Raw genomic sequence first — 25765 nt, 5'->3', positions numbered from 1 at the left:
ATGTATTTAGTACATATATATGCATGTTCAAACGTATGTATGTATGTATTCATATATGTACGAATGTATGTGTATGTGTGCTCTGTTATACCAAACACAGGCCAAGTTTACCGCTCACTGAGCTGCAAATTAAATATAACCTGTTTTTAATTATTGCCCTACTATGCGATTCTCATTAATTCAAGTGGGACTTGCAGGTCTTCATGCTTTGATGGCAAGTGAAGTGTTATATGAACAATTGCTGGCAATCTAATAATTATTTTTTGAGTATGTATATGGGTATATGTATATTCGCGTATGTATATGTATCTTATTCGTAAGATGACACACAAAGTAAACTGCTTACTGTGTACAAAATGAAAAAAAAAACACTATTTTTATTGCGATTCTTATAAGTCAATTATATTTGTAATATTTAACTATCTATGGAGGCAATTAATCAACTCTATCTCTGCCCACTTCTACTCTTGCTACTACTTTAATATATATAAATATATATCTTCCTCTCTACGCTTATATTCATTTTATTTATATTTTTTCTTGTGCTTTCATGCTAATCTAATCTCTACTTCTTTTATTAATATTTTTCAGTGATGCGCGTATATAAAATGATGTCGGCCTCCTACTAATAGATGGCAATATTAATAGTGCGTGAATTTTCGGGTAAGTACATATTTACAAAAATATCAATATGCAAATATAAATGAATGTTAGGGCAATTCGGGCTGCTTCTATAAACTTTTTCTAAGTAAAAATTACCAACATTATCTTGACTTTGACCTATTCACTGCCAAGTTGACAATTATCTGGCTGTAAGTGTCAGTCGGCGTATTTAATTGAAATTTAATTTTCTATTTAGTTAAGGTCTCTTCGTCAGACTATAATCGCATTTTTTACTTTAACTGGCTTTGTAGTACTGGGCGCTGTCTAAGCCAAATGAATCCCTTGTTCCTTGTCGTTATCGTTGTCCTGGCAAAATTGCATTATGATGTATTAGCTTTGTGTAGCTGTCCTGTGCCTGTCAGTGCCACTGGCTGGGAAGTAGCCGCAACTGTCTATGTTCTTTTATTTCAGCTGCACTTTAAAATGTTCTCAATCGACTAAAAGGCAATGTCATAGTTCAAAGACGACGGCACTTAGCGAACGGCAAATGCAATCGCCTTTAGTTGCACTTAATATTTTCTATTTTTTTTTTCTATTTCTTCATTCTTATAATATTTTCACTTTGATTCAATTTCTTAATACCTTTAAGTTAACATCCGTTTTGCTGGTTGCCTTCAGCATTCGCTTCCGTTTGGCAATTCCCGTTTTCTTTTCTCTCTCTCTCTCTCTATCTCTCTGTGTGTGTGTGACGGGTATAGAGTCTTCCGTTGCGAGGGCTGAATTCTGCTAGCACTAGCATTATCCCCGCAATCAGCGAAACTGTAAATCACACACACACACACACACACACGCACGCACACACATATATACAAAGCTATTAGAATAGTTGACACAGGGGGAGACTAAAAATGGCGTAGGAAATGATGCTGTGATGGCTGCCAGGTCCCGTATGCTTTTGTATTATGAATGTAACTGTAACACGCAAGCAAACATCGCACACGCAGCCACTGCTGGGAGAGAGGGGGACAGTGGGAGACAGTCGTTGGTTAGTTGGACCCAGAGAAACGGGACAGTTGTGCAGCAGGACATTTTTCTAAACTGTGCTCGACTCACGGAACTTTTGGTGTCTCGTGGCCGGACGGGCGCATCGTTCGCATCGTCGCCAAACTGACGGATTTTCCGGTGCTTCTGTCAAACGCTTGTCATTTTATTTACTATCCACACACACACACAGACACGGACACATTCGCATTGAAGGACACTCACTCAGAGCTCCACTCACAGTATCTAACGTCCTGTTTCGCCTTTTATCGGCTTAAAATGCGAAAATTGTAAATAAATACGAGCAGTTTTCTAGAGTTTCATTCGCCACACTCTTGCGAGCGCTCGACTAAATTATTTACTTGCTTTTTATTAAGCGCTTAACGTTTCTACTCATATGCCTTCTATTTTTTTTTAGCTAGTTTATCTTGTATCTGCGAGATACTTCGATCGTTAGCTGAATGGCGATGCCATTAGCTAGATGGGCGTAAACTGCGCACGGCTTTAGCTGGATTCCCAATTGTTGCTCCAATTGCAAATGTTCATTTCGTGCGCGTTTCAAGTGCTGTTCAAATATTGCTCACACGCAACTCGCCATGTTGAGCGATTGAATTCTGCTCAGCTGAAGAATGGTAATTGGATGCCCTGTGCGGACAAGCTGCCAACGGGTTTCGCACAAAAATGAGAGGGTTTTCGTATTTACCCGATTAGAAGAGGCCAAAAGCTAAATTGAGTGAGTGAGTGCTTCCATTGGTTTGACTTCAAGGCTTGTTAACAACTGACTAGATTAGGTTCGGTTTTGCCAGTGTTGTACAGTTACAAGTGCAGAATTAGTTATCGATAAGTAATTGTATTTATCTCTTATAGATAATGCGTTAAATGTTGTCTGAAAAGCTGTTCAGTTTCCTTATATACTATCGTATAAATTATGCCCTTCTGTGCTTTTAATTATTTATTTTTTATTTTTTAAGGAATTTTTCAACACTTTCTTTTAATTCTTTAAAGGGTATTAGATACATCCCTACAGGTGTAATTAATTGCCTGCTTAAACATTCGCTTTCCATTGCTGCCAATTATCCTGCTTCACAAAATAACTTTGGTTTGCAGATCAATTATACAGCCGAAAAGTCTGCCTGGGGGAATATTTGAAGATAAGAGCTTTTCTAATGTGGCATATGTAGGGAAGATTGGCAGGGAACATAATCAATGGACCTCTGAAAACTTGCCGAACTACGTAAATTAATACGAAAATATAACCACGAAATATTTTGGCCATTATAACTCATGTGTAGCCGGCAAATCCACTGAGGCTTAAGCTTACCTGCCCCAACTATAAATAACCGAGCAGAAATGTGCCCAAAAACAATTTTTGGCAATTTTCCACTTTTTATGCAATTAATCAAATGCAAACAAAAACCTTAGAGCCCGCCAGAATAGAACTAAACGAGAGAGAGAGAACGCTAAAGCTGTCCCAGCTCATGAATATTTCTCGATATGTGTGTGTGTGTGCTTGTGTGTGTGTGTGTGTGCGCTTGTGTGTGTGCATCCGCTTTATAGATATGGCAAATCGTCTATCAGTCTCGGCCGCTGTTCGTTGTGGGTAGAAACTGGAAAGCAAATTCAATTAACCCTACGGACCGTAGAGAGCGTAATCAAATACACTCAACCAATACAAATAAATGTAGACGATGGACCGTCCGTTCGTAACGTACTAAACCAAACTAAGCCGGGGCCCGGACTCTGGACTACGGACTGCGGACTACGGACTACGGACTGCGGACTCTGAAGTGAGGCACGCGCCACTTTGAACCAATCCACTACAAATCAGGCAGAGAACCCAGACGAAAGGTGGTTGCGGCGCAGGATGAGGTTTGGAGGAACCACAACGACACAAAGTAACTAATTATCTCGCCTTATCCCCCACGAACGCTCCTCCCCTACTTGTGTTTGCTCAAGGCCAGAGCCACTCGACGAGACGAAATTTTTAATATGTGCGCCGAGAGTTGTTTGTGTTGTTCCAGGAAAAAGATTCTTCCGCCCAGCTAACCCTTTCGCCCGGGCAGCACACGTGGCAACAGCCAGGCAACAACAAGAAATTAAACGCAAACTCGATATGTCTGTTCACAGTTGAATGGACAACTGAACGGGTCCTTGAGAATCAGTTAGCCAGTTGGACAGTTAAGACCTGGTCATGCCAAAGGCGTCAAAAGAAATATAGAAAATATTCTTCAAAGGATATGTGTGTCACAAATGCCCGACACATGCTGCGACACAAACGGCTGCCCCCGACAACGGCGAACTCGAAATGCTCAACGAACTTTCGCCTTTTTGCATGTTTTTCAAAAATATCTTTGTAGTGTATGCAGATGGTACTCTAATTTTCTAGTGCAATATGCAACCTTTAACGGGTGACATCTCCAATCGAAATCCTAATTGAATAGGTATGTATTTTCTTAGTCAGCATCAAGGAAACGAACCCGTTTGTGGCAGAAATTTTAATGTATTTTTTCAAATGAACCGAACCCTAAACCAGTTTCCCGCTCAACCAAAACCGAACCCAATTAGAATCCGAGCAAAAACATCTTTGTATCTGATTACAGGATTTATCTAAATATATTTGGCGTATGCCAATTCTCGGCAGAGATCAAATTTGCAAGGTTTACAAGAAATTTTATGCTTATGAATTTAAAATACCAGGTGAACAGACTGAACCTCAAGGCAGGAAGTTGGTTTTGCAGCCCTGGTCAACCTTAATAGACGAGTCTAGCTCCTTTCCTCTTTTTCTCTCTCTTTAAAACTTAAATTTTAGCTCTTGATACTTTTTTTGTGGCTTGCAGCCTTGGTCAACATTAACAGCCAAGTCTAGGCTCTCCTTTTCTCTCTCTTTTAAAGTTACATTTTTGGCTTGCAGCCCTGGTCAAAGTTTAGGCTCTCACTCTCTCTATCTATCTCTTTTGCTTTTTGTTAGTTGAATATTTGATTTCACATTTTATTTGCAGTTTACAACTCTGGTCAATATTAATAACTGCTTCTAGTCTCTCCATTCCTCTCTCTCTCTCTCGCTCTCTGTCCCTTTAAAAGTTACATTTCTGCTTTTGAAAATATCTTCACGAGCTTCAAGCTCAAAATCGAATCTAACTCAGATTTCTATATATCTTTTATATCTTCTGTTTAGCAATCGATAGTTAAAATTTTGCTTTATTTTGTGATATTAATGTATATTATGATGTTGGACTAAGATCAGCTACAAATGCTGAATGTCATGCCTGTAAGGGTATTTTATGTTCGGCATATAGCTATTTTCTGATTTTTTTAGAATCGGAAGAGCGACAAATATGAAACAGCCATTGTGTGTAGTTGGCAGTTGTATTGGGCATTGTTTGTTAGCCTTATGGGGCTGGATTTTGACTTCCATGTTCAGCTATCGCAGTCCGACTGTTGCCACCAAACTTGCTACTTCGCTCATTCATTCGATTCCCTTTCCTTTTTTTTTTTTGAGATAGATTTTGTGCTGATGGATGTTTGGATTTGGCTACGTATCATGTGTTTTGTGTTTTCGGTTTTATTCTGCTCTGGAAATTGGCATTGGCAGCTTGTTGCTAGCAGTTTGACAGGGCAGCCAACATGCCAAGTTATTGAACTTGCGCGTGGCACAAAAAACTTTGCTTTGTTTTTTTTGCTTTACATACATAGTTGAAATTCACCAATTAAAAGTTTTTTGCTCCCGACATTTGAATAAGAGCTTAGCTCTATTTACAAACTTAAGCTTGTCTATTTCTATATCCTATATTTTATTTCAAAAATACTTCAATCTGAGCTGCTGATAAAGCAAGGCATTTTTGAATGGTGTTCTTCTATGCGATTCTCATGAATTCATGCTTTTCTGTTGACAATACTTGTATTTCGCTCTCCCTTTCTCTTTCTTACTCTCTCTCCATTACTTTCTCTCCATTACTTTCTCTCTCCATTCTTTCTCTCTCTCCCCTTTATCTCTCTCACTCCCTCGCTTTATCTCTCCTTATCTGAACTTTCGTACATTAAACGTTTGCCATTTCCGGTGAATTTTTCGGAAAACGTATCAAATAAATTCTGACAAAAATCTTTGAAAATAATATAATTGAAATAAGTTTGAAACCAAAAACAAAAATTTTGCAAATCTTCCCCCAAATTTCCACAGTTGCGGGTGGAATTTTCGAAATCACTGAAATACGTATTCATTAGGTTCTTATGTAGGCTTTGAAAATAAAAGTAAATCGCAAAAAACTTAATACTTTGCCCAAAAAATCTTTGAATCGCATTTTCCACCGAGGAAGCTCGGATTCTACGAAAAGAGTGAAACACGTCTGAAGGGGATTTTTCATAAAGATGCTTTGATTTCTAAATCAAGGGGAAATGGATTTCCGAAAAGTAATAAACACGCCTCAAATTAACTTGAACACACATCTTTGAAAATGAGTTAGAATTTGGGCTGATCGAATAGTAAGCAAAAAAGTTGCATACAAACGTTTTTCGCGATTTTTCCATTAGTTAAAAGACTGTCTTAGACTGTCCATCACATAAGGTTACTAAAGTGAAAAGCTCTCACGATTTGAGTTGAGCGCTGATCACCAGTCAGTCTGTCAATCAGTCAGTCAGTGAGTCACTCAGGACAGACAGTTTTATTATTATTATTTTTTTTCGCGCGAATCCCGATGCAATGCACTGCATACCACATCCCGCCCAACCGACCGAGGGGCGCAACTATATGCTGCTTAGACTATCTACTTATCAAATAGTTTAGAATAGACGACTTTGTACGGGGAAGAGAAGACTCCGAGCAGAATACTCTGTAATGCTTGTTATAATCATCACAGAAAACACTGAACGGTTCATGCAAGGCATAGAAGCGATAAAGGTGTAAAATTACGTGTTAGTCCAGTAGGGATACAGCAAATTTAATTGGCTAGTCAACACAGAAGAGTCGATTTCACCAGCAATAAGTTTAAAAAAACAAATATTCCACCAAGCATGGTTCTACGAATTATTAAGGAAGGAAGATCAATCATCAGAAGGCTGCTGGAGTATGACTAGGAACCCAATTTGAGCCAGGAAGGGCAAACAACAAGAATTGTTTCAATTCTGCCTTGATGGATAGAATATTGTGGTTAACAGATACATGAGGCATACTAAAGTATAGATTTAAAAATATACATACAGATTTATTTAATCTTCAGCACAACGTAGCTAATTTTTATAATTAGTTTCATCTTCCAGCTTAGAATTTCATTTAACACTCCATTTTTTTTTTTTTTGGTAATTTTCTAACGAAATTTGTTGCATAACTCTCCGTTTATGTGATTAAAATAGTTTTACTTAATTTATTATTATTTTTTTTTTTAATCCCTGCGCATAGTTGGGGCGTTATGGTTAATTGAAGTCGTGGCATTAACTTGTGCGTAATTTAAACCCAAAACCCGTACAACAAAATGTTGAAGTTGCAACAACCACAAGTGCAACATTGGTGTTGCCATTTTGCTTTTGGCTGTTTGGCTTGCATTACAGAGTCGAAAAAGTTTTTAATACGCTTTTACAGCGTTTTAAACTTTTTTTTCGGCTGGCTTTTGCTGTGCTAGTTTTTTTTTAATTTTTTTTCCTTGTGCATGGAGTACAATTTTGTGGCAAATTAAATACACAAACGAAGCGTGCACTGCCACACACACGCACACACACGCACACACACTCGCGCACACACATTCAGGCACACAGACAGAAGAAACTCAGCGTGCGCCTCACAGTATGCAGCGAAAATTTGTCAAAAGCTGCGCTCACTCGTGAGCGTGAAACGTTTTCTGCTAAACTGAATAGTTAGTCCTGACATTAATGGTACTTTTAAATGCGCGTGTGTGTGTGCATATGTGTGTCTGCATATATTATATATGTTTCACATTTTAATATATTAAATTTTATATACAGCTGTTGCTTCAGTAGCTGTGAGTCTCGCAAGTATTTAAAGGATAAGATTTGAAAAAAGTTGTTATTTAATTATATTGCAAAGACTTGTTAGCGCCTGTAGAGGGTATTCTTATTTTGTCATGTCCTGTGTAACACATAGAAGGCGACATCTCCAACTTTATAAAGTATTTATGTATTTTTATCAATCTCATTTACGAGCTTTACTATTTTCACATATCTGCAAAAGGCCAATGTCAAGGGTATTAAATATTCGGCTAAAGTTTTTTTACCCTTCTCGTTTTTGCTTTTAATCAAAGATTAATGACTCATATGGCTTTTAAGCAGTTCTTCTCATCTAATCTCATCTAATCTCGAATCGCCCTTCTATGCAATTCTCATGGATTCAAGTAGTGCGTAAATTTACGTATAACTTACTCACACTTATGACCTTTGCCATATCTGAAACGCTCTCTCTCCCTCTCTCTCTCTCTCTCTCTCTCTCTCTCTCTCTCTCTCTCTATTAGTTTCTCAGTCTATAACTCTATCTCTCGTACATTTTCTGTTTCTTTTGTCTCTATCGCTTTCTTAGTTTACTTTTTATTTTAGTTATTTTTTATTTTTAGTGAGGGAGAGTGAAAGTGCAATTATAAAGAGAGCATTAAAGAGCAGTAAGCGAAAGAGAAGCCTTTAATTACAGTAGTTCATTGAAAAAGTAAAGATAAAGAGGGGGAAAGAGAATGACTTTGGTTCATAGAATTCGCAACAAACCGCGTATTTCATGGAATGTAAAAGTGTTAGAATTCCAGCTAATTTTATTTAAAGCAAACTTTTAGTTAGCTGAAGTTTTTATTGTAGCATTACGTGTACTTTCCAACAGCCGGGTAGCTAAACTCTCAAGTAGGACACACTCTACCCATTAATTCTCTTACCAATCTGGCTTTTGTTCGCATTTCTTCTGCCTATACGAATGTGTATCTTCAGCTTTGAGTTACAAAACTTTGGCTTTCAATTTACCTAATTAGCACAGCTCACCCCAACTGAGGCTCTCACACAATACACACGTGTGTGTGTGGGTTGCCGCGACACATGTTTCGGATGTTGCCGCTCTTTGCCGGATGTCGATCCCAATGCGGCCCGCTTATCACATTATCTGCTTTGTGCTCTGAAGCTATTTAAGTTGTGACTTCTCCAAAGTTTTTCTGGCATTGTGCGCATTTAAACGGCCCCCGCCTTCGCTCCACAAATATAAACCTTTTTGGCTTTGTTCAGTTCTCCAGCTGCAACCGCTTCCACAGCAAAACTTTAATAGCTTTTATTCAAGTTGCAGCAGCAGCGTCTTAGCCAAAGTTTATTTTTTTTTTTGGCAAAAAAATTTCCAACATATTAGCATGACTTTTCGTGCTCCTTGTTTTTAAGTACCCGCACGCACACACGGCCGCATTTCAATATGGAAGCTGGCCTGGTCATATTTTAGAAGATAGGCAAAACATTAAGCGGATTAGTTTCTCTGGTGTGCTGTGAAAATTGCTGGGAAAACTCTTCACCTTTGCCCAAGTCAGGTGGGGGCAGCCATTAGTTTTGTGTCGTCCTTCAGCTGGAGACAGCCCCGACTCGGCTGTGGGGGACATAAGAGTGTGCAGCCATTTCCTTGGGCTTGGTCCACTTCCAGCCAGTTATAAATTGTTGGCTATTAGTTTAATGAACTTGTAGATTCTTTGGCTGCCCAAGTACTGTTGGCCATTCCAGTTTGCCTGAGTGCGTTGCTAAGGCAGCTCAGCCGTGGGGTCAAGTGCTTTTCACAATTGGCTTAACAATCGCACCGCAGGCAACTTTTAGCATTATAAAACTAATTTTAATTAGCATAATATGTTTGCCGGAACACATGTCAAAGATAACTTGCAGCTTGCCAAAATAAATCAAAATCAAAATATATTAGAGGAATATTCCTTGAGCACAGAGTTTCCTTTACGCAATTAATATTATTATTTTGACTTTAAGCTAATGCAGATGGAAATTTATCTGTTGCATTTTCTGGATGCTCTTAAAGTTATTAAATATAGTCAATCGCATTGCTAGTTCTTCAGCTTTAAAAAGTTTCCACAAGATTTGTTGCAAATATTTCAATGAAGAAGAAAGTAATAAAATAAATCTGTCGATTGAAACTTGTTTTAAGATCTTCAAATCAAATTTTAAACGAGAAAGTAAATCTATATTCGGCACGCCGAAGATTAAATACTTTTGTAGACATTGCCTTTTTTTGTGGGAATAGTGAAGCTAGGAAATGCTGAGTTTGATGAAAATATCTTGGAAAACAGAATATGTTGCCATATAATAATCTACTTTTCGACTGATTGTTTCTATGTCCGATGTTGATAAGACTATGCATTTATATGAGGAGCATAGTGAAATTTAAAAATGCTGAGATTGTCCAAAATATCTTGATAAGCAACAAGTTTTCCTTACAAGCACCTAGTCTTCGAACGATCGAACCTATGTCAACTATATGATATAGTGGTCTGATCTGGCTGCAACTAAGACTAAGAGAATAGAAACAGACAGACGGACTTGGCTATATCCAAGTAGGCCAACTGCGAGTAGAGCTCACTTATTTCTTTAAAAGTAAAACTGTTTTGTCTTACAAATTAATAAACAATTCATAAATTTCTAGATCATACAATGAAAGTGTGAAGAAATTGTTTGAGAAATTCATGCCAAATATCTGAGGCCAGATTACTTTTGATAGCCCGCTAATTGTAGCTTAATTTACCTGGTATTTATTTTAAATTAGCAGGAATTCTTTAATATTTGTGCACCGTTTTTCTGGCAGACCTTAACTTTGCGCCATTTTGTAAAAGTTGCAGCTTATGGAAATTAACAATTCTGCATTGATTATTAAATTTGAATTGATTATGCGCATAAATAAACAAATGTACGTTTGTATGTATATTCATGTACAGCACACGTTTGTCTGTCGGTTAACATTTTGCCGCATTTTGTGACAATTAGAGTTTATACAAAATTCAACGCGACCTAATTTTCCAAAATGTTCGCTGTCAAACTGTCCCGAGCGCTGATCCTTACCCTGAACTCGGTGTCTGACCCAAAATACTCTCTCCCTCTCTCTCTCTCTCTCTCTCTCTCCCACACACACACAAATACACATTCACTCCACCTATCGTTCAAAAAGAATCAACATGCATTTAACTTTTACACAGACACACAAACACACATGCACAGGTAAGCGAAAAGTTTTTTGCAGCGAATTTGTATATGTATTTACCTACTTATGCTTGTATGTGTCACGTTTATATTCTATACATTTGTGTGTACGTATGCGTGCGTGTGTGTGTGTTTGTGTCTGTGCAGCCTATTGCCCACACAGGATATGTGATTAAAATTTCATGTCCTTGTAAATGCAGATGAGGAAAAAGTGTAAATTAGTGTGAGTGCGCGCGTATGTGTGTGTATGTGTGTTACTATCGTTATTCAACACGCACACACCACCCCCCTTCACCCTCCTCCGCAGCGGCAACTCATTTGAGTGTGTGATAGGAATAGTATAGAGTGAGGAGATGATTGGGGGGGGGGGGGGGCTGTATGCATGTATTACTATCGTCATCCCACACACAGACGCATACACACATCGTCCCCCGCCCCTCGCTCTTTGCAATTCCTACCACACACTCAAATGAGATTAATAATAATTTAATTAAACTCGCAAGCTTAATGCACTTCGCTTGTAACGTTCTCTTTCTTCGTATTCTTTTGCGCGCGGCGCTGCCAACTTGTTTTCGCCTCGCTCGCTCTCCCTCTCTCTCTCGCTCTCTGCTGGCTCTCTTTCGCTCCGTCAGCTGGTGCTCTTTTCGAGTCGCTTCTTATATCACTTTTTGCGTCATGAAAATTTAATTACGCTTTACACTTATCGCTGAACCAGGTTCAAACGCTGACCCCCCCCCCCCCCCGCACAGTCAGCCGCGCATGCAACTTTTTTTTTTGGCTTTTTTTTTTGGTTTTTTCTGCGCTTCATCCCGTTGCATTGTTATAATACTCCAGGCCCACGTCTCTTTCTCTCACGCCCGCACTCTGTCTTTTTTTCGGTGTATAAATTTTTGCGTGTGACATTTAAATTTGTGCCACGCCCACAAACAGTGCCCAATTAGCCTGCAACTGACCAATGATATATTTTCCGTAGATTTTCGCTTTTACTTCTTTTTGGTTTTTTTTATGTCTACCATAAAAAATTGTATTTTTATTCAATTAATTGACTTTTGTGCACGTACTGCCGCTCACACACACACACACACACACACACACACACACACTCACATGGCCAAAAGACAGCTGTGTACAGCATTTAGCATATGAAATTATATTCCATTTGCGAATATGCACGTATATGTGTATGTCTATGTGTACGTGTATGTGTATGTGCGCGCAATTGTACGTTAATTGGACTCGGAAATACCTTTTAGCCAGGTAAAATATGCACGAATTCTCATAATGCGTTTTGCTGGCGGTTATCGCCTATTTATCTCTTTCGTGTCTTCCAACGAAAACAAGGGCCTGATTCAAGCTAAGCTTAGAGTTACAAAGAATTGTCGCCAGGCAGATAAATCTAAGATTGTGACAAATATTAGTCTGCTAATGGTAATAATTAAAATAATATTACTAATAATGATATTTAGAACAATGATAATAATAATAATAATAATAATTAATAATACTAATAATGATGATATTATTATGATAAAAATAATAATTAAGCTAATAATGATAATAATAATAATAATAATAATAATGATAATAATAATAATAATAATGATGGTAATATTAATAATTATAATGATAATAATAATATTGATAATCACAATAAAAATAATAATAATAATAATATCAATATCTATAATAATATAGATAATAATAATAATAATAACAATAATAATAATAATATTATAATAATAATAATAATACTAATATTAATAATAATAATAATAATAATAATAATAATAATAATAATAATAATAATAATAATAATAATAATAATAATAATAATAATAATAATAATAATAATAATAATAATAATAATAATAATAATAATAATAATAATAATAATAATAATAATAATGATAATAATAATAATAATGACAAAAGCTATAAAAAGAATAATAATCATAATGATAATAATAATAATAAATAGTAATAATAATAATAATAATAATAATAGTACTTTTTCATTGTGTAACCTTAAACATATTTCCTGAAGATCCATTATTCTTAAATTATTATCAGAGACAATTTAAGTCTCTTCTCTTTGTAACACACAGCTTTGCTGGGATAAACGAACCCGCGACAGCCATATTACAGGGTATCAAAAGAAACTATTGCGGTAGTTGAATATCACAGTTATTGGATAGAGCCGTGCTTAACGAAGCATAATTCAAATGTTTTTCGCAGAAATATCCGATGCAAAAACAAAAGGAACAAGCAAAAATATTGGCATTTGAAAAAAATGTGGCTGATTTATAATTCAGAGGAAAAAACAAAGTGAAAGTGCTTTTCATATTGCAGTGTTTTTTTTTTTTATTGAATGTTGTGCAACTGAACAGGAACATATATAAATTGGGCTTAAAATGTATAATTTGCAATTCAATAAGCATTTGAGTCCAGTTTAACTTTATGTAACTATATAAATTTGTATTTGCACATTTTAGCCAAAGTTCAGTTAATTGTGTGCTCTTTAATTAAGCAGAAAATGTAATTCTCGTAAAATTATGGAAAATTTACATAATTTTTGTTGACAGTTTGTTTGGAGGTCACACGAAAAAGGATGTGTTAGCTAGAAATAAATGTCAACAAAGAAAATCAACAATGGGGCAAAAAAGGCAAATAAAGATATAATTAAAAATGCCGCCGCTGCAGCAATAATTTATATAATGAACTAAAACATTTATTTGTGTCGAAGCAATTATTGTTGTTGTTCTTCTTCTTGTTGTTGTTGTTGTTGTTGTGCATATTAATAACGTAATTAAAATTTAATTCAATAATGACTCTTCGCTGCGAATAAATGGCCACAGCTTGTTGTTGTTCTTGTTCTTGTTGTTGTCGTGCTTATTGAATATTATAATTTAAGCCCTTTGACAGAAATTTGCATATTTAAACATGCATTTGTATGTAAATAATCAGCAACGTAATTAAAATCATTTTGAATTTGGTCAATTTGTTATCCCTTATTAAAGTTAATTTCGATTTAAATTATATATATGGTATATATTATATATTCTATTCAAATTCGCGCATTTGATATGCGCACAACTTGGCAGCACTTTTCCCGTGCAGCCAGGCCACTGCGAAAAGTCACTCACTCATTGTGTGTGCACTCACTCATGGCAAAATGTACTCAAACAGTTTGAAAGCGGTGCGCAACAAGTGCAAGGGAGACAACCGTAGTTGCGCTTTCGTATAAGAAACACACTCAGTGCGTTGTAAGCAGCGTACTGTTAGTCAACAGTCAGCTGTTAAGTTGGCAGCTAACATTCGAGTGCATCCCCATGAGTATGCAATGCAATGTTGACAGCCCGTTCGTGCGCACTGTACACTCAGCAGCTCAACTCAATTTGGCGGTGAGTTAACAGTTAACAGTTTGAGTAGCCAGTCTATTTAACAGCACTGCGGGTGGTGTTCGCTCTCCAAGAGAGTGAGAGAGACGGAGAGCACGATTCGTCTGCCCGTTTGGCTTGTTTGTTCTTATAAGAAAAACTGAGCGCGAAACTGAGTCATTTATAAAAATTTAATGGTGGTGTACGGTTCGTTCAGCTCGCAACGCGTCGCAACGTCTCGATTTGTTGGTCAGTGAAAAATTATAGAAAATTCAGAATATAACTTAAACCCGATTTAATTGTATTATGCAAAGAAATTGTTGTCGCGCGGCGTGAATTACACAGTGACAAAATACAAGCAACAAGCAATACAACTAAATTTAATATATAAAAAAACAAGCAAAAAACCAAAAAAACAAAAAAAAGCGCGTCGCGTCTAAAATTGCAAATTGCAATACAAGTCTGAAACGTGAAGCCGAAAAGGAAGAGAGCAGTGTACAAACAGTAATTGGAAAGCAAAAAAAAAGCGGCAAAAACACAAATCACAAAAGAAAACAACAAAACATACTTATACAACAACAACTACAATTGAGAAAAAAACGTGAGCGCAATTTATTTTACACAATTTGACTGCCCAACAAATTTTTAACCAGCTTTTGTTGTCTACCGCGTGAGTTTTTAGATGCTCTCTCGTCACCCCTCTCTCTCTCTCTCCCGCTATTGCTCTCTTACTGTGATTGTTGTGCAAAAAACCTTACAACGTTTTGTTAAGTTTATTGTTGTTCAGTTTGATTAACAACAAATTAAGCATAATTAAGCGTTCTTTCTCTCTATTCTCGCATTCGCTCTCAGCTTGTGGACAGCCAGCCGGCAAAGCCGTCGCGTGTTGCGTGCCTGCGTATATGTGTGTGTGTGTGTGTGCGTGGTGTATACAGTTTTTATGCCCTTTTTGAATTAGACCATTTTCAATTATTGATGTCTTTAGAAACGCATGCAAACAAATAATAAAATTGATAAGAGTGGGTTTCCGTGAATCATATCTTTTTCCTTCTGTTAGGCACTTGCAATAGCAGATCTTTTGATATTAAATATAATAAAAGACGTTTTCCATATATTTTATTTATTCAAATTTAAATCTTTAAAAAAATGAGTATATCAAAAATAATATTAATAATTTGATTTGAATTCCATGCGTTTGACATGCTAAACGCTTGCCGAATTTAATTGTATAGGGTATGCGGTATTCGTTGCAACTCGTTTTGCTCCCCTTTTCAGAGTGCAAAAGCAAAGACAGCATCCACACACATCACATTCGCATTTAACATACCCCGTCCGTCCCCACGCCGATGGAAATTGATTTTTGTATGGCAGCGGCAGCGGTGGCGGCGGCGTCGCATTATTTTCTTATTTGCTTCTCACGTTTTGCTTTGCCTGAGCGCTCTTTGTTTTCTTCTTTTTGTTGTTATTTGCCTCCTTTTGTGCCTTGCATTCTTGGAACAGTCGCCGTTTACGCGCGCCTTTGGGTTTTGCTTCTTGCTCTCTTGCGCAAGCCGCTCTCTGCTCTCAAATTTTTAATAGTATGCGTGTGTGTGTGTGTGTAAATGTGCGACTTGCCTGTTTTGACATTGTACAACACTGCCCTTTACCAGTTGGGATTTATGTATATTTTTCTAATTGGCGTGGGCAGCAATGCGCACGACTTATTGTGTTGATTTACTTTTTTTTAAGAATCAATTTTTGGCAGCCCTTTTGCCTTAATCACTTCCGCTTGGCAAACTTTTGCAAGGCGTTGTCAGAGCTTCATTCTTATCAAAATGCCAGCCAACAAACTGCAGAAACTTTTATATTGTATTGTGTTTTTCATACATATTATGTGCAGTTGCGTCTGGCCCGCCGCCTATAAAATTCAATTGTGATTACTTTTAAGGCGACGTCGCCGTTGCCGTCGCCGTCGCCGCTTCGCTGCACTTGAAAAGAGACAGATTTGAATTTGAATTTACGCCCGTGCCTTGCGTTTCTCACTCACCTACTCTCTCTCTCTCCCTCTCGTTCTACCTTTCATATTCCGTTGACTTGGTTCGGGGCTTTGCACAAAGCTCAAACTCAGGCATTGCTTTGTTGTTTAGATTTTTGCTGCTGCTGCTGCTGTTGTTGTTGTTACCTAGTCACTTAAATCATTTACACTTGGCACGCTCTCAACTTTTGGGTATGAAATGACAGTTAGACAAACATACATATTGATTCTGACTGGGTAAGCAGAATTCTTTGAGTTTCTTATTTGATTCATTTCAAGAACTCTTGCACAAACACGCAAATTTAAGTACCAGAAATAATTGTCGAAATAAGACAAAAAACTAGTTATGAAGTATCAAAAACTCATACTTTTATGTGATATACGAGAGTAATTAGAATTAACAATAAAACCAAAGCGTAATACTTCTACAAGAACATTTTTTATAGAAATACCATTTAAAAATTTGAAGAGAATACTTTAAAATATAAAATAAGCAAAATGGGACTTTAAATTGTTGAGTTTGGTCAAGACATTGGGTTTTTTGTTTGCAATTAATTTCAACGATAGCTATATTAGCAGCCTGGGTTGATTGATTGGCCTTCAATATATGAACTGATTGCAGCATTAATCATTATCTATCATTATCTGTAAAGTTTCAAGATACGTATCAAATTGATAGAAGATGAGCATAGTTTGTTTTTGCAATAACTACTCACATACAAAGACAAGTGATTGGTGCTTTTATCTGCCGTTTGTTTTGTGTACAAGATATACGGCTGCTTGTCTCGCCCAGTCACCTCCCGGATTGCTGCTGTCGTTGGCTGCGCTCTTCTTCTTAGCAGTGCATTCAGTTGCAATTGCTTTGGCGTTTGCTTTATGTTGCATTTTCTACTTTGCGCTTTGCGGCTGCTGCTTCTGCTGCTGCTGCTTTTGCTCTTTGCACATTCTTCGTTCGCACTGTGCCTATTTTGTGTTTTTTTTTTTTTTTGATGCACACGTCGCTTTGACGCCTGCTTTTCTTTTTTGTCTGGTATTTTATTTGTATTGTTGTGTGTGTGAGTGTATTTTCTTTGCTATTTATACCCTATTCTCAGAGGTAAAAGTGTATATTCATTGTATGCAATGTTAGCCTGTTTGAATATGTATAGTCGTGTATATATGTAGCTCGATAAAGTAGAAATATTTTATGCACAAAGTGCAAAAAGTGTTTTAAGGTGTATATTCCATTGACTTAGAGAGAAACTACCCGAATATGTAAGTTAAAATACAGGATCGATTCACAAATATGTCCGGAACTACCAACACGCAAATTGGAAAACATATACATGTACATAAAAATATTTAATCTTTGTCACAGTTTGACAGTCACAAGGGTTAGAGTCTTAAATTCACCTGTTCCATAAGTAACAGGACATTTATTCAGATGAATACAGTAGTTTTTTTTTGTATTGTTAACTTTTCCAGAGTATTGGCGCGTCGTGTCATTTCAACTAGTTTTCTCATTTACTTTACTCTGTCGCTTCGTTCGTTCTGCTGCGTTGAATTTCAACCTGCCAAACGAGCATAAAACGTACGACTGTTGGGGCGGGGTAGGGGGAGGTAGACTGTGTGTGTGTGTGTGTGTGTGTGTTTGCTCGCTATCAGATTGGTAGCTGTACTTTGTTGCATTTTTCTGCTGCAATTTCTAACTGGTTGGGGCTTGAGCTTAGTCTCGTCTTAGTCTCGCCCTCCACTTCACCATAACCCCCCTCCCCCTACCCGCCTCCCGCCCTCGCTGTTCCTCTTTCTATTTTTGCTGCTTCTTATTCTTCGTATTTTTTTTTTCTACTCATTGCCGTCGTCTGTAGGCCGTTGACGTCGCTGAATCGCATTGAGTGGCGTTCCTCTTTGTCTGCCTGTGGCCCCCTCTCACTTATCAGCACCCCACCTCACTCCCCCTTGCATTGTTGACCCTGCGCGCCACTTATTGCAGTTTCCTCTTGCTTTCTGCATTTCTTTTGCTTCGAAGCCCCACAGCGCAAAGTACTCAACCCGTTTGTTTTTTTTTTTTTTTGCCATGGAGCACAGCTCAGAGCTAAAGTGGGGTGCCCTCTCTCTCGCTCTCTCTCTCGCCCGCCCTCTCTCTCTGGCTCTTCGCCCTGTTTAGAAGTGGGCGTAGGCCTTATTGTTGCTGCTGCTGCCTCCGAGCACTTAACCGCCTTCCGTCTTTTGTGTGTTTTGCTAGCTGCATTATTCACACTCTCCAACCAGAGCCAGAAACCATCAACAGCACCAACCGCAGCCCAACGGACCACCTGACCGGCCAAGAATTCACGTTGCGCCTTCTCTTTTTCCGGTCGCGTCGTCGTCGCCGTCGTCGGCGTCGTAGGCCCGCAAATGTCATTTAGACGGCGGGCAGAAGCAAATCTTTCCCCCAGTCTGGTGAAATATGCAACGCAAATGTAATCATTATTGATTTTGTGGCCAGCCTGCCTGCCCATGTAATACCAGCCCCTGCTACTTACACTGAGCGAAAAACTTTGCACTTTGCAAAAAAAACTAAATAAAAGTTATGCCTTGACTATAAGAGATATGAATTTTATATTCATTGCATTCTAACTTTTAATTATATTTTTATCAATGTTTTGCTTATGCAATTTGATAATATGTAGTGTGCATACACTGATAAAAAAGTAAGATGTATTGTGCAGTGATTATACAATTCGTATTCCTTTGGTTGTTCGTATTTAAAAGGTTTCGACTTCAATTTTAGAAAAGTGTAATATCTGAAATCTAATTATTTTTGTATCATAATTTTTCAAAGATTTTGTGAATTCTTTAAGGCTATGACTATATGTTTCTAAAAATTCCGAGTCCAAGCATCCTCATCATTTCGCAAAACTCTCACTTTCGATACTCATCCTTCAGTTCGAACAATTTTTATCATCCAAAATACAGGAAATATTTGAATATATTATGAGCTTAAAAACAGAAGAAAATTAGTTTTTTTTATTATATTTTATTACATTTAAAATTCATGTCTTCAATTAACACTTTAACTGTTATTTTATTCCAAATTCTAATCCGATTTACTCGAATTGAGCACATTAATTTCTCGCTGTGTAGTCGCAATCGCATTTAAAGTTTAAGTCAAAGTCCCCGCACTCCGCACCCCGCACTCCGCACCCCGCTCGCCATGGCTGGTCACATTAGTATGGCAGATTATCCGGGGCTGTCAGGTCGCTTGCTGCTAGCTGCTTAAATATGCAAAACGTTGCTGCTCGTTGGCTATTTGCGGCCGGAAAAGCAACAATCTTAACGGGGTAAAGGGGGTGGGGCTGGAGCTAGGGGTTGGCCAAGTAACAGGAAAGCCAGAAGAGTTAGTAAGGGGCGGGGCGGGGCGGTGAAAACGTCGGGTTTGCTGGAATAACTGCGGCTCTGGCTGACAGACGGGCTTTGCTCCGTAAGTGCCTGCGGTAGAGGGGCGAGGTGAGGGGGTGACTGGTGTTGGTGCTGGGCGGTTGGACACAGGACACTCTCTTGACTCGCACACATTAGAAATTTAACAGGTTAATGTCCAGAGTCGTAAACGAAACCATTTATTTATGCCATTTGCACGACGCCGTTTTCGGGCAGGACTTGAACTTGCAGAATGTTTGCTGTGCTCGTAATTTACATAAAATATATGTGGAAGCTCTCTCTCTCTCTCTCTGTCTCCCTCTCTCTCTCTCTGTCTCTTTGATTGTGTGCTGTAAAAATAAAAAATCTCCAAACCAGATGCCAGTCGCTGGGATGCCAGATGCCAGTCGCTGGGTGTGAGCGAGACAAAGACCTTGAAGGGCTTTGATAATAACTGCCACCCCCCTCGCTGGTTGCTTTATCAGAGGAACCCCCCCCCCCCCCCTCTATCTCTGCCTGTGTTGGAGCATATGATGCGTGTCATAAGCTTAACATATATATATTGTCGTGCCGCATGTGTTTGCGAGGAGTGGGACACCATTGCTGTCAGATTTGTCAGTCATAACTGTCTGGGAGCATAAGGGCGCACACAGGAAGTTACTTGCGATCCAATGGGGCTTACAACTGAGCACAAATCATGTAACTTCTCTGGGAGAAGCTAAAATTTTGTTACATATAGGCCTGTGACTATTTAGACAACAGCTCTATGCCAGATGCTAATCATCTAAACTAAACATTTAGTCGTTATTAGCAAGAAGCTCTGAAGAATTACCAAGAGTTGAACATAATTTGTGTTGTTTTTATTAAAATTGCTTAAGAAATGCAGTGCAGGGTCGATATATAGTTCTTTTTGCCTCGAACTCTATGAATGTTAGAAAAGAGTAGGGATTTATTATCTAAAATATATAATGTATATTACAATATATATGTATTTTTATATTCTTTTCAAATTCCAGGAAATTGCTTTACATAAACTATTTAATTTACAATTTAAAAAAATTTGGTTTATTACATTCATAAATTTACAGTTTTCCATTTGTGTCGAGTAGAAGTACTTTCAGAAATTAGATTTATTTGTACACCAATTTACATACTAAAACGTTTGAGTATTGTGTCTACTGCGACTTTGTCGATTATACATACATATATGCACATATATCATATATATTAATGTGTATGCATGTAGACATGTATATTTGTATGCATGTGTATATGCATATATTTCATATATATCATATATGTATATCTATATATATCGGGAGATATGTATGTATGCATGCCTGTATGTTCTTTTAAACCGAAAATAAACAAAATTTTCTTTCCGCTTCAAGTCAATTTAAAAAAAAGCATTTTTCAATAATGCCCTTCTTCGCGATTCTCATGAATTCGAGTAAGACAACAAAATCACAATATTTGTTCGTTAAATTACTGGGTAGATTCATAAATATATCCGTAACGTCTGCTGAAGATGAACAACTTGGAAAATGTACATATGAAAACTTTTTGTTGCATTGCAAATTAAAGAAACGCATTTTTAATTAATGCCCTTCTTTGCGAATCTCATAAATTCGAGCATGACTTGTAGGTTCTTATGCGTGGGGATGGCAATCTAATAACTTGGTTTGTTTGTATTAGTAAACGTACCTATACATATATGAATGTATATATGCATGTGTGCATGTGTGTATATATGTATGTGTACAGGTTATGTACATTTAATACTGTTAACTTTCAAAAGCACTAAAATTAAAATTAGTATTGTTTTTTATGAGCCGTTTTATTTGATTTAAATTGAGTATTTTTTTTATTGTTGCTATGCTGCCTCAAGACTTCCTATCCTACAACAAATGTGCATTGGTACGCGGACATAGGTACACACACACACACACATATATAGATTATGTCTGTTCATTAGGAACGCATATTTTGCAGCTGGCAAATGATAACAAATCACGTGTCGGAAATGCTCGACTGCAAACTGAATCGAAGCTAATTTTGAACAGCAATCATTGGCGCTTATCGAGAACGCATCTGTAGATACCAAAACACGTGCAATCAGCCATAAATGCATTTTGATGAATGCAGCTGCAGTTGCATTCCGCGAAATTTCCATTAATTCTTGGACCTATATATACACTATTAGTGCACGTTGCAGCCCAGTATCCAGCAGATACATTCGACAGCATCTATCAGATACATTCGACAGCAGCTATGTATCTTGTGCTTAACCAGTTGCATTGCATGACTATTTCTAGGAATCTTCTCGCTGTCGCTGTTGTTGTTGTTTTGCTAATTACAATCGCAACTAGCCGCAAAGGCAACATCGGGCCAAAACAAGAGCCATTGATTTTTCCTTAGCTGTCGCAGCCGTTTAAACAGTTTTTCCATTTTTGTCAGCCGCCTGCTGCAGCTTTTCCATATTTGGCGCAGACAAAAAAAAAAACTCTGACAAAGATTTTTCTTTCAAGGAAAATCCAATTTGTCTTCACAAAGCAATTTTGTTTTCTGTCGCTTGTCAATAATTGAAATCGCGTTGCGTCTCGCTTTAAATAAAACAACAAAACTCGATGCGAATTAAATGCAAATGTCAACGTATCAAATTCTGGCCACAATTTTTTTTGCCGCTTCTCAAAAATGCTTTCAGTCAGCAGTTTTTGGTGCGGCCAACCTGTTAACATTTTATTTGTTTTTTATTTTTATTTTTTGCTTATGATAATTTACAGACACGCCGATCTTGTTTGTGTGTTAACTACAATTTGATTGTGTACAAAATAAGTTGTTCAGCGCCGAGTCAAATACCAAAACAAAACACAGAATATACATATAAAATATTTATAAAGCGTAGGAGACATCAAAGGGGTATATTGAGATTGTAGACGCATCTCTTTTCAAAAACGTAATTAAAAATACTCGAATTAACATATAAAAGTATATTTGCTCATATAAAGCATTTGACTATATATATATATATAGTCTATCAATTCTAGCTGCTTGTTAGCTTTAAGTTTTACTTATAGGGTATTGCCAGTTCGAGCATTTGTGTTTATATCACTTTAGCTCGCTCATAATTAGCTCATGTACAAAATGCTTTAAAATGGGGCGTATCAGTTTTGTTAATGCGGCTGGCTGCTTAATCAATTTGCTGATAATTGAGCTTATAATTATAGTAAAGAATTTGAGAGTTAGGGTTAAGTGAAGTTAAGAAAATAGGTTAATATAAGATTAAAATAAATGAAATGAATTAATGATACATAAACAAAAAGACAAGTATCATTGGACATTATAGCGGCAGCTTGTTATATATAGTTTCTATACCCTTGTAGAGGATAGAAGCATAGAAGCAGACATCTCCAATCCCATAGAGAATAAATATTCTAGATCAGCATCAACAGCCGAGTTGATATAGCCTTGTCTGTCAGTCTGTCTGTCCGTCTGTCCTATCGTCTTGAAACTTTGCATAGGTCCGTCTTTCTGTTGCAAGCAGTAAACATTTCGGAACCGTCCGAATCAAACAACTGCATCATATAGCTGCCATCTTTTTGTTTATCAATATATTTTGGCCAAACTTGGCATTTATAAGTTTCACTATGCTCTCTACATATATGCAAAATCCTATCCACATCTGAAGGTATAGCTGCCCTTTGAACAATCTGTCGGAAAGTAGATTCTCGTATGGGAAAATATTCTCAGCATTTACAAGCTTCACTATTCTCACAAATGTAACTGCAAAAGGCATTTGTCTACAAGGCTATTAAATCTCTCGCTTTTATTAATTATTAAGCAGTTTTTAAACTACACATACAAATTCTCTTATAACTAAACTCGAAGATTTCAATTTCATCTCTCATCAGTTATATTTATATAATTATAGTTATATATATTCCAATATTCTCTCTCTTATATAAAATTCTTCTTTTATTAAATTGTAAGCCTCAACTAAAAATAGCTGCGTTTGGTAAAAGAAATTAAAATTCAATTTCAAATACTTGACTCTCACAATTGCAGCGCATTTGTAAAGTTAAACACAATCAAATACTCTTTTTGTTGTTCTTGTGTATGGACAAAACATGGTGTTTAGTTTTTTAAGCTATTTATTTCTTGATTTATTCAACATTTGTTTGGCTATTAATTATTCGCAATGCAAGTATCTGAATCATCGGGAGATCATCTGCCCACATGTACATAAGCTCATTCTCACACTCAGACCCATCTCTCTCTCTTAATTTCTCTCTCTCTCTCTAGTCTGCTAATCTCATTACATTTGTTATTGTGCTCAATAGCTATTCCAGCATTGCCTCCATGTGTTGACTGACAGCGACTCGCTCTCACACTAGCCGCCTCTCTGTTTATATGGCTTTAATGATATCTACATATACACACATTTTGTTGTTTTATTAACCGAAATGTGCCTTAGTGTTTAGTTTATGTAGTTGTTGTTGTTGCCCAAAGCATTTTAGCCACGTTGTAGGCATTTTCATTCATAGCCAAATGCTTTTCGTTGCCGTTTTTCTTCTTCTTGTTGTTGTTTTTGGTTTGGTTTGTGTACATTGCTTGTATTATGTTATTATCATTAGTTCGTGTTGTTGTTTGCGCGTTCGCACTCGAGTATTTTCTCTCAGCAGCAGCAGCGGCAGCTCAGCTCCTCAACATCTGGCCGGCAAGTTCATTAACTTTTGTTTGCAGCGGCAGCGGGAGCAACAATTTGTCAAAAAGATTTTGTCCGACATGCGATTTTTAAATTATGCTTTTGATTTGATTTTTTCCATTTTTTAGCCCAGCTATTTTCTTTTTTGTTGTTCTTGTTTTGTGATTTTTCAACTCTCAGCTTTATTGACCTATATGGCGCGGATTATAGCGAGAATTTTGTTTGTGTTTGTGTTTGCAGCCAAAAATGCGTCCGGTTATTTGGCCAGATTTGCCACAGTTGCCGCATTTGCCACATGTTGTTGGCTTGTCTTGTTTTTGATTAGCACTCGATATGTTGGTCTTCGCCCAACTAATCGTCGCGCCGACTTACTTGACTACCTGTTGTGCCGGTTTACTTATTTTTGGGGGCTACCAGTTCCGTTTCAGCATAGTTTACCGACGACGACTGACGTCAAAAATCGTATCATAAACAAATAAAAATAAAAAAAAAACTAAGATACAAAAAGTACCGGTTCAATATCATCACCTGCCTGGAAATTGGCCGCGTGCTATTTTCATTTCCTTATGTTTCTCTTCAGACAGTGTAATTTTCCATTTCCTGTACAATAAACGATGTGAAGATTTTTCATTCCATGATTTTCCAGCTGCTGTAAAAAAGCAAACAACATTGTTAAATCGAAACATTTTTACCTAATTTATTTATACAAAATATTTATCAAGTGGTTTTTTCTATTAAACGATTCATTTTGAGCTATTTGAGTTTTAAAATGAGCTAAAAATCTGTTGATTTATGCGTGAATATTTCAATTTGTTTGTTGTTTTATTTATACGTAGATTTTTGAAATTTTATTAGGTTCATTTTTTTTGCCTTTATTTAATATGTATTTATTCAATCCAGGTGAACTTTTGCGAGAACCTGCGCAATCATTTTATGCAAAGCAGCTGAAATACTTCCGCATTAATTTTTATTTTGGGGCTTGGCTTAAGGCCCCTTCTTAATTTTAGAAAAGTCAATAAACAAAAAAACTGACTAACTAATTTTGTGCACTTATTTTTGTTTCTCTTTCTCTTTCGCAGGTATGTACGTGTGTTCTATGCATTGATTTCGTTTCCAGCCCATTTAGCAAAAGCTCACAGCATCTTTTTGTGTAAGTTTAAACAGATTTTAGTATTAATGCGCCGCCGCCTGCCCATAAAACTATAAAACTAGCTTTATAGCCCGGGTGGGCGAATCGAATTACAGGTAGCGCGATTTATAAATTAACTAGCGCGCTCGAACAGATGTTTTTCTGCCAACAGATTCATCAATCTGCCTCGTTTTGCATTAAATTATCAACAAGTTGATTAAAAAGCTTAGCTACAGCATTTTTATACTTACTTAACTTAACTTACTCAACGGGATGGTTATTTACCGCAAACAGATCTATAAGCACATCAAGCTGTGCCAGCATATAGAATACACAGCCAAGAGAAATCGACCTCAATGCTGCTAATG

The 25765-nt window shown here is 37.1% G+C and overlaps 1 protein-coding gene across 11 annotated transcripts in view; it reads left to right on the top strand.

The window, feature by feature from the left end:
• The first annotated feature begins 591 nt into the window (after positions 1–591).
• Positions 592–25765, top strand: part of mub (poly(rC)-binding protein mub) — an 81308-nt gene continuing 56134 nt past the window's right edge. For 3 of the 11 annotated variants that reach the window (XR_010437124.1, XR_010437123.1, XM_064689823.1), the window contains exon 1: positions 14358–14772. The gene's annotated coding sequence lies outside the window, so the exon portion shown is untranslated. Of the gene's footprint in view, positions 664–14351; positions 14773–25347; positions 25419–25765 lie in introns of those variants that run through there. The other 8 variants (XM_064689822.1, XM_064689817.1, XM_064689825.1 and 5 more) reach the window with 6 other exon arrangements.

This window comes from Drosophila montana, unplaced genomic scaffold, assembly GCF_035044405.1.
Source record: "Drosophila montana isolate Dmon_TW-CO22-7 unplaced genomic scaffold, ASM3504440v1 contig_3218_1, whole genome shotgun sequence".
NCBI lineage: Eukaryota > Metazoa > Arthropoda > Insecta > Diptera > Drosophilidae > Drosophila > Drosophila montana.
The sequence above is the reverse complement of the archived record's forward strand: the minus strand, read 5'-3'. Positions and strand labels throughout refer to the sequence as shown.